Source organism: Etheostoma cragini, chromosome 1 (assembly GCF_013103735.1).
Source record: "Etheostoma cragini isolate CJK2018 chromosome 1, CSU_Ecrag_1.0, whole genome shotgun sequence".
Classification (NCBI taxonomy): domain Eukaryota; kingdom Metazoa; phylum Chordata; class Actinopteri; order Perciformes; family Percidae; genus Etheostoma; species Etheostoma cragini.
In genome coordinates, this window is record NC_048407.1 from 8,171,536 (window position 1) to 8,182,414 (window position 10,879).

The 10,879-nt window shown below is 38.3% G+C and overlaps 1 long non-coding RNA gene across 1 annotated transcript in view; it reads right to left on the bottom strand.

Annotated features, from left to right (window-relative positions):
- LOC117945354 overlaps window positions 1–9,384 on the bottom strand; it is a 17,267-nt gene extending 7,883 nt beyond the window's left edge. Inside the window, exons 1-2 of the long non-coding RNA XR_004656781.1 lie at window positions 9,297–9,384; window positions 2,390–2,394 (exon numbers count right to left, since the gene is read on the bottom strand). This is a non-coding gene — a long non-coding RNA (uncharacterized LOC117945354). The remainder of the gene's footprint in view (window positions 1–2,389; window positions 2,395–9,296) is intronic.
- Window positions 9,385–10,879: the final 1,495 nt, after the last annotated feature.

The following is a 10,879-nucleotide window of genomic DNA, read 5'->3' on the forward strand; positions in this document are numbered from 1 at the left end:
CCGTCACTATGGGGTTTTTACTAGGTAACACCTGGAATAAAGGAGCAGAGAAGTGTGTTATACTGGGACTCTGCCTCCAGGTCCCAACTATGGATTGTCAAGGATTAGGTCCACTAATAAACCTGTCAAGATTTCCAGAAATGAGAGCTGCTACGTCCAAAGTGGGATGAATGCCGTCTCTCCGAATCAGACCAGGTCTTCCCCAGAAAGATTGCCAGTGATCCACAAATCCCACATCATTATCTGGACACCACCTCGATAGCCAGCGGCAAAATGACGACATGCGGCTATACATGTCATCGCTGGTGAGATTTGGCAGTGGTCCAGAGAAAACTACGGTGTCCGACATTGACTTCGCGTATGTACACACCGATTCAACATTAATCTTCGTAACCTCCGATTGCCGTAACCGGGAGTCATTAACGCCAACGTGGATAACAATCTTGCTGTATTTACGTTTATCCTTAGCCAACAGTTTCAGATAAGACTCAACGTCGTTGGTTTCTCAGCGGGTGTGTTGCTGAGTGGGGAAAATCTGTTAGAAACGCTAACAGGCTGGTGGCGGTCCGACGTCTTGGAAAGCTTACGACTGTCTCTTCCTTGTACTCGCACAGTCACCCAGGCACTATGACCTGACTGCCCAGGAGATGCCGGGGGACGGCTACCAGAGGCTAACTCAGGCCAGCCCGCGCCGACTACCGAGGGGGGGTTAGCTACAGTAACTAACGACTGATCTGTCATGGTGCGGAAACGGACTTATAACTCACTAAGCCTCGCCTCCATGTCCTAAAATAAACTACACTTGTTACACACGCCATTGCCGTTAAAGAATGCAGAGGAGTAACTAAACATCTCACACATCAAGCAGGAGAAAGGAGGAGAGGGGGCCGACATAACTAACTGCTAGGCTAAAGTCGCTAGCAGCTAAGCTAAAGTACGGTAGCGTTAGCTACCAAGCGTTAAAACAGCTGTTATTTAACAAAAGTCACTAAAAAAATTAGAAGATATGTGAGTGCTTAGGCAGAACTGCTATAAGAATAAATGTTTAGCGGACAGTTAGCCACTGTAATAGCAAATCTAACAAACTGAACTGGTATTTAGTGAGCAGCAGAGCTACCAACACGCTACCAACACACAGGCACAGGAAACAGAAATGAGTCAGGTACGCTTACCGTCTCAGAGAACACCCCAAAAGAACACAGTTTGGTAAAAGGTAGGTCAACAGAGCCAAAGTATAGTAAGATGGAACAACTAGGCAGCCAGACGCAAAAATCTACCAGAGGTCAAAATCCCATGGAAAGGGAAGGATTACAAAGGTGGACCAATATAGGAAGCACAATAGACAAACATCTATAGGCTACTGGGCAGGTATATATAATTGTTTAATGAGAAGCAGGAGGATCACGTGATTGGCAAAGGCTGGGACACACTGCGGACAACTGGTAGGCTCAACAGGGATAGCAAGTGATTTATCAGATGATTGGGAAGATAAAGTGGCAGTGATGAAATGTTTATTAATGGATGTACACATTTTCAATTAAGCGGAGAAAACAGTCAAAACTACAACCTTTTCCAAAGCAGGTTGTGCAATTACAAACCCTTTTTTGCCAAGTCATATTTCCAAAAGTATTTATATATGATGTAATCTTATCCATGACATCCTGAAATATACAGTATGTGATAAAGATATGAATGTCATCATCCTACAGCTATAATATTGAGCCCAGTCAATTACAAATTCATGTTTCCATGGTTCCTGGCCTACTTTTTAAAACAGAGGAAGCAGTTCTCTGAGATAACAGGGCTACTGTGCAAAGATGAGGAGAATAGTTTGTGCAGCTGCTGTTATCACTATTGATAGTTTTGTCAGAACAAATTAATGGCACCTGGTGTTGCTTGTTCCTCATCTGAAATACAGACCATCCATATTTCATGAGTTTCTACTTAGAACTCTCTAACCAATACGGTGGTGACCTCATACCTGCTTTCTTTGTGTGTGCTAAGTATCTTGGATGCATTAAATCCTGCATGTCTGGGGTGTTTGGTTTTATGCAAATCGATTTGAAAACCTTGCTGATGTCAGACGGAAAAGTCTTCAAAGCTTCATTAAAATTACAATAATGTACACTAAAGTACTGCAGAAATAATTCCATATGAATATGGCATAATATATTTTTATTAACCATGATGCATTCGGTTTCATTTTTCTTTTTCTCTCAGTCACCTATATTGTTAACCCAATTGTGACAATATAAACCTTGCGATAATGCTCTATCCATGCTCTTAAAGTGGTTGTCTGGAAGGTTTGAGTTAGGTTTTTTCTGGCTGTGAGATGTAACTGCAGGCAGGTGTCGATAGTGTGACGTCGGTAGGCAGCTCTAACTTGCACGATGCCTTGATTTCATTTTATTTATTTTGTTTTCACAACAAAAACTTTAAAACAGCGTTATATGTTTCACAAAAAGATGTGATGGTTGATTGCTGAAAAGCCCTTAAGGGGATTAATAAGTGGCAATCTCCATAGAAACAATAATATTTAACAATTTTTAAACATTTATATGCCTTCACATGCTCCAGTCCACACAGTTTAGTCTAAGATAAGCTAATGAGCTGAGAGCTAATTCATCCATAAAGATACTGTGCATAAGCACTGTTGCCCGTATTAGCACGGTTACCCACGTAGCATTAGCATTCAGTTTAATCTATGTGACACAAACACCCTACTAGCCGAGGAAGAGCGGGCAGCACACACTGGGGCCCTCCTTCTCCTCACCCGAGGAAGAAAGGGCTGAACGTCCCGTCTGACCTGAGTGTGGCCCCTCAACGTATTAGCTGACACAACATGGCTAACATCGCTAACATCCGAACCAACCTGAGCTTAAGAAAGTGCGGGAGGAAAAACTCCAGAGGCCACACAAAATGTAATTCCTTTATTGATGAAATAAGAAGGGTTGTTGGTGGTGCTTCAGCCATCTCCCAAGGGGAAGCAGCACCAGCTGTCTCCCTGACTGCTGGGCAACGTTGAGAGACCAGCTGCTCTGAGGCAAAGGCTGAGGCTTTTACGGCTGGGTTGAAGCCTGTCTATCATTTCCTGAATGTTCATCCCAAAAATCCACTCCGAGAGAGGGTGGTCGATACAGGGAGTACAGACCGAGCGTCAGGTGTCTTTGTCCCACCTGAGCGGCACACAGACCGGCTGCAGTCAATGGTTGACGTTGACATGTCATCTTAGCCAGCATCAGCTTGGTCCTCTTGTGAGATTTATCTTTTGGTTCCTGTCAGTTTCAAAGTTTTTGCAGGAGTTTTTACAGAAACGTATCAAATAACTCCTACAGCATAATCCCCTTATGCAATCTCAGTCTCTAGATACAGTATGATTCAAACACTATGGCTAAAGTCAGGTAAAATTAGCTAAAGTCAGCTAAATAATCGCCGCTGATGCTTCTGTGTCAGTCCTCACACATGCTTGTAGTGAATTAAAATGGATTCCAGCCATTAGACCAATAAGACATGGTCAGTCTATGTCTGCTACTGCATACAAATTGACATCTAAATAGTCTGAAGTCAAAAGTATTGATCTTTTTTAAGAGTTCTAGCCCTCAATGGGTCGGCTCCCTTCTAATAAGGCCTGGGGGTCACCCAAAGATGCTGTGGCCAGTGGCTCCCATGAATTTAGGTCAATTTTGTTTGGATTTTTCTTTTTGCCTTTGTTACTGGAGTATGCATTGCCTTTGACAGAGATACACTTATCAACATTAGAGAAGAAAACACAAGGCTGCTTACTTATCCAGCAGAGCTTGAGCCAATAACTACCACTGGCACTTGTTTGCACACTTCTCTGTTGTTTGTAACAGTCTGTTGTAAAGCCATACAGCATCTGGTCTTTCATAATTTGAAGCACACTACCCATGATTATTTGAATCAACTCCTTATTTTTCTCTAGTACACTATTATCAATAATACAGTAAATTACAGATTTATACGATATATCAAACATTACACCATACATTTAATTTGTCCCGGACTTCTTTAGCTCTATAACAGTCCATCAAGAGATGCTGTTGTGTCTCTTCATCGGACATGTTTTAGTTTTTACATAGCGACTCCAAGAGGCAACAGCTCTGACTGGAAGTCTGTTTACGGACATCAGCAATCTCATATCACAAATACTCTCGGAAAGGTTCTCATTTAAAAAAAAATTCAGGAACTGGGTTCCTTTGTCATAGTTTAAGCGTTTAATTTATATAAACACCATATTTTTAATCATTAATAAAAAAAAACATTTCACACGGAAGGCCATAAGTCTATTTTAAGGTGTTCATATTAATTTATAAAATCACCCTAAATAAAATAATACTCTGGACCTTGTCTGGCGCTGCCTCTCCTTTTCCTCCACTTGGAGCGGTACCCGACCCAGAGAGCATTCCATATTTTTGACATATTCTTTAGCAGAAGCAATTTGCAATCTTATTCCCATTTCTACTGCCCTCATATTCTTCGCTTTTATACATACTTTCTCTTTTGGTTACTTCTGTAGTTGTACCCCAAACCAAATTTACACACTGTTCCAATCCAGACACCCTCTATTTTATCATGATTTAATTTAGCACTTGAAGCCAATTCATTTAAGTTCAAATGATTAGTTAAAACGTCCATCTCCATTGGATTTTTAATAACAACTGTGACATCATCTGCGTGTGCCATGGCAGTAAATTTGGGCACGAGCCCAACGTGTGTACCAGGTATGAGACTATCAGAGTTTATGGTTTTAATCAGGGGGCTGATGGCCAGGATGCAGCAGCACTCAGAGGGCCGCCCTGTTTCACAGCCCTCCCCACCCTCTACATTTAAGGGCTCTGTTAACACCATTTCCATTTACACACACTAGATTTAACCTACAGACATCTGATGAAATGAATGAAACTTTCTGGAAAACCATAAGACTTCATTACATCCCATAAATAGTCTCTTGAAATACAATCACAATCTTTTAATCAGGCTTATTTATCATTTCTCTCAATGTGCAGAGGTTATCCCACATTAAACGGCCTTTTATGACCCACATTTGTTCTTTCTCTACAATTTCATTTATTTTATTCATAATCACTTTGGCTAATATTTTGTAATCAGTGTTGTTCATTATAGTCAGATATCTATAGTTATCAATGTTATCTTCATCACTTTTCTTACATAGTAGACACATAACACCCTGATAAAAGGCTTCCCCCATCCAGCCTCTGTTCAGACCTTCATTACATATCTGTAAGAACGTTTGTTACATCATCAATATTTAACTGATAAAACTCTGCAGAAAGACCATTAGGGCTGGGACTTATACTAACATTAAGTTGTTTGATGGCCTGCATAACTTCATCCTTTCTTAAGTTTCCCCCCCAGAGAGCTGTATGAGGGAAGCTTATCTAAAAAAATGTTTTCCAGCCGGTATCTATTTCTATTTGTTGATATGCATCTGCACATAATTCTCTGATCACTTGTCTTTTCTGTTTTTCATCAAATACTACAACATCTTCCTGTTTTTTTAGTGATTTAATAAATTTGCTTTGAATTTTCTGTTGGCCAGCTTTAAGGTAAATTACCTCTATAATCTGTATTTGTTTGTTTATAAGTGTTATATAATATGTCTGTTTTAAGTTGACACATTGTTCAATCAAAGCATTATATTATATACATTTGATCTTGTTTATTTCTCTACATTTGAATCTGAAGAAATCTTTTAATCTTCGTTTTAATAATTCCCATAATTCTACATTATATTTAGTTAGACATTTTATTGTAAGATTTTATGTATTTCTTGTTTAAATCTATTAATAAATCTGAGTCCATCAGGCACTGTGTTTAACTTCCAGGTTTCTGAGGACTCAGAAGACAAGAAAGTTTTAACTAAAGATGATCAGAGAAATCATTTAATACTGTACCATAATGAATTACTTTAAAGTGATTAGAAGCATATATTCGGTCTTTGTCTTGAGGTCAAAGCGGGTGAAATGGACCCTGACAGGATAAATGTTCCGACACACATCTATTGATTAGGTTTTGTTACATATTTCTTTTAAAAGCTTATCTTCAGACTGTAATTTAAAAACATGACTAACAATGACTAACTATGTCATTTTTGTTAATAATTGTATTCAAATCACCACACAAAACAAGTTTGTAGCCAACTGTCAAAAGCTCTCTAAGTCTTTTAAATAATGGAGTTTTTCTAACTCTTTTCGGAGCAGTGTACACATTAATACCACCATATTTCTCACCCCTATAATAAAAATCAATCATAAGTAATCTACCTGGAATTATGTCTCTTCTTTGTATTACAACAACATCATTCGTTTAAAAAAATATACCACCACCATCGGCTTTACTTTCCCCAATAGATATTATACTCTGTCCTTTGTTCCAACTATGACAAACATGGGTGACGTCGTTGGAAGTGATCAGTCTGAGCTCCTGAGTAAGTAAAATGTCAAAGTCAGTATCTAGAAGATATTTCAATTTCTTAGCTCTGAAACTACTCGACTGGATGTCGCAACCGTTCCAGGTGGATATTTCGACACAGGACATGATGTTTTTGGGAAAAAGCTAAACCTATGGTGTCGGTTTGTTGTCCAGGTGTTTATTTTCTTTTTTATGAGGTGTGTTAAGAAATCTTTTTTTTCCCTTTTAACCTCCTCAAAGGGAGGCTCATGTTGGGACTCTCGAGCGGGGAAGGTCATTGGCAGTGTTACCTAGATACTCAAAGTAATGGATCCTTTGGTTCAATTTAAAGTGTTCATCCTTTTTGGCTTTTTCCCTTTATTGTGTTGTGTCTTTTTTGTGCACTTTATAGGTTTACAAAGTGAAAAAGCCCAAAGTCTACCCCAAAGGGACTTACCATCTTTCAGAGAAAACACTCTTCACAACCAGCTCTATTGTAGTCCAGCCTTTACTTCCGTGACATACGTGCATCAAATTGTAACACACGTTGATACACCTAGCTGCTAGCATGGAAAGCTGGCAGTACTTACTGCGCATGTGCAACTCCCAACAAATGCCTCACTCTGGAGCTAAAACAGAGAGCTCAACACAAAGGGTAAAAAGAGAGCTGCAGCAATGTGCAACACATATGTTGTGCTTTCTGAAAATTAAACCACATAAACCTATTCTGGAACAACTTCTAAATACAATTATGAACTTTAAATTGAGCATAATATGAGCACATTAAGGAAAAATTCAAAGATTGAGATTGAAACTGAGTTAGCAGTAGAACATTACATAAAAGATCAGGGAAAACCAATCAAGGCCAAGATGAGGCAAACCCTGCTGGCATACATGGGAAATGGGTCATTGATTAAAAAATCAGATACCTCCACTATGGACTAAATCATCTTCAAGGTACTGAAAAGGCTGTTTGTACAACCCTGCTGTGGTGGAAGCGCAAGACAGGGGCTCTGTCTCTTTTTCAATTCCATGGTATCTCAGAGAAGTACCTACTTACAAGAACATGTTCAAGAAAACCTCTAATGTTGTGGGAGCCCAGATTGTCCCCAGCAATATCTCGTACAATTATTTTGTAGACCTCTCCATCAGGTAATACTGTCTCATTGCTGTCATGGATGTTTTGTCTTTCTTTTCTGACCCTAGGAGGTTTATAACTTTACTACATTGTATCAAACCAAAAAAGGTCCTCTATGTCCGGGCAACAGTATGTTAACCATACCATTTATTTTAAAAGGTTTCCATCGATGGAATACAGGTTTGCAAGTGATTGTACTGTTCCCTCAACTACTTGCATTGAAAAGGATCTTGTCTTTTATGGGGACACACTGACTGTATAAGCTTTATTCTGTCCTAGACAAATAGGCATTGGTTTGACGTAACAAAGCCATTCTAGAACACTTTTTTTCTTTACTGATCTGCTTTTGATGTGCTGCTATTACCGCTGCTGTTATCAATCCGGATCGTAAGAAATGGTTAGGTTAGCCACTGTTATTTGGACTTCAAAACTTCAGCATATACATTTTAACCCTTGTGTTGTCTTACCGTCAAAACTGAAAATCAACATTTTTATTGACGCTTTTTATCAATGTTTTTAACTTTTTCTTACATTTTTGTCCCTTTTTTCAACAATGTTTTTCAATGTTTGTCACTTTTTTTGACATTTAACACTACGTAAGAGTAACTTCTTAGCTTTAGTTTTACAGTTGTTTTTGGAATTTATGGTCAATAAACCTCATTTATGGGAAATTAAACCTAATGTTTGAGTTAGAAAAGCAGAAATTAGGAATTATTTAGACTAAAATTAAAGGAATGGATGTTGATGGAATATGTCAACTTTTACTCAATACTATTTCAAAACCACCCCAAATTTAATGAAAGAAGAGATTTGTACTTGCCAAAGAGCGTTGTGTGGAATAAATCATGTTATTCTGGGTAATTACAATTGGGTAGTTAAAACAAACATTAACATAGGAAAAAGGGTCTATTTGACTCTAAGACAATATGAGGAGTGAGGTTTAAAATTGTATTATTTGGATGAAAGGGGGTTGTGTATTGACAAAACTGTCAACCTAATACTGTGTAGGCTAGAAAGTCTCTATTAAGACTAGGAAGGTTGAAAGGACTTATTTAACATTCATGATGTCAAGAGACATTTAATGCATAAATTTGCCATATATGCATTTAATTTGCTCATGTTTGACTGTCTGGGTTTATGAAATACTGCAGACTGTGGAAAAGTGTCTGCAACTTTACAGAGGTTTTTTTTTTCCAGCCATTTCTGTAATAACAGCTTAAAGAATCAATCTTGTATTCAAACTTAACAGGAAACCTTGCCAAAAAAAAAGCAATTCAATTGTCAAAATTAAACTGACAGTAGGTTGGGTGATAAATTTGTAAAGAAAGCTACCTTAAAATGTTGCATTAGGACACAAGGCACTTTACTGTAAAGTTTTGTTAAATTGATAAAAGTGACAACTATAGTAAACATTATATGGCAAACATGGTACTTGACCCAACAGCCATGGCTCTCTGTACATAACCAGCAAGTTTTACAGCAAGTTTCTAATATTAGTTAACATTTGTCTGGTATCCCAGATATGGTATAAACCAGTATTTTCATCTCCAAGGCTAGCATGGAAATAAAGACAATCCAGAAAAAAAGAACCATTGGATTATCACTACCTGAAATAGATAAATAAAGCCTTTTGTTTGCCATTGCACAGTGCTCCAACGTCACAAGTGAGGCTTTGGGATGGAATTTTAAACTCTGGTGGATTTATGAGGACTATAGTTAACACAACTATTTTGCAGCGGCTCCATGTGGAGCTTAGGGCCGCCCTTGATGATTGTGATTGGTTTAAAGAAATGGCAATACACCAGAACACGTTTTTTTCCAGCCCAGTCTCAAGGCATTTCCTTAAATGGTCACTTTAATTAATCTATTGATTTGTGTACAGATCATGTTAGTGTTGTTATTTTTCGTGTGTTAATTATGAATTTTGAAGTAAAATATTTCAAGGAGAAGCATATTTTGTGATAACAGAACAATTAATGTAGTGAGTAGTATTGAAAAGCCAAATCGTGACAAGTACACGTAATGAATGTGAAAATTGTGACATGTACACAACATAATAAATCTAAATTACGTAACCTTTTCATGAACTGACGTGAGACCCGGTTGTTTTTGTCCAATCCCGGACTGCTCTGTGGAGTAGCCAGACCCTCCTCCATGTAGGTACACACATACAGTAACTGACCGACTGGTTTTCTGAGAACCTTGAGGGACTGTGAGTACTCAGTCAAACACATACACACACACACATACACAAACAGATGCTTGGACACATGTACATAGAGCTTTTTCCTGTAACTGCAAAACTGAAAAGTATCAGAAACAGCATATTCTGTTACACCGTACTCGTGATCCCTGTCAGATGTGCTCAGCGTCTCTTTTTAGACGGCAAAACCTGCTCTCTAGACCAGGCCAAATCAGCCAATCAGAGGAGGGATGGAGTGACCTGGTATGCCACAGTTGAGGTACTTTTGTAATAGCCGGCACTGAAGGAGTAATTGGATGTCACAATAGTTGACAGCCTTTGTGACAACTTGGAAAAGCACCTGCTGGTTAGACACGTCTTGAAATGACGTGAGCGCCATCGGGTATTAAAATGCTGCTGAACTTTTAGCCATTTCGGTTCCTCTCTTTTTTACTCTTCAATTTGCACACTGTTCATCCCCTGCACTGTTTTACACTTTGATCACTGCTGCACTTCTGTATAACTATTTGTAAATAATCCGGAAAAGGTATTCCATTGCACCTGGAATAGCATTGCAATATTTATAAGCTGTATGCAACGAAATTTCGTTCTGTATGCACTCTGTACATATAAAATGACAAATAAATAAAGTTGAAGTTGAAGTTGAAGTTGAAATGCGCATTACTGAGAAAGAAAGTAGTATGGAGAGTGTTCACAATAAATCACACAGTCCTTGTTAGGTTATGGTGCTAGGTGGTAAAGCCCATCTCAAAATACATGGATGTTGTCCTGTACTTTCAGGAAGAATGGAAATTATAAAAATCCGTCATTTATCAAATGTAAAGAACACAATCTGTATCTACACAGCATGCCAAGTGCCAAGGACTTTCTGTAAAACTGTTGCTTGGACAATATTATTAAAAGCGGATTGCCCTGGTTAAGTGAAGATTATGAATTAATGAGTAAAAGCTTGACATGCTTAATTAACTTATTTTTCTTATTGAGATTTAATCAGTGGTATTTTAACAAAGACTGTCTCACTTACATATCAAATGTCTTAACAATGAGCAAGCTTATCTTTAATTGGCAGCACAAATGCCAGATAATGCAAATTAATGTTTGTTGCA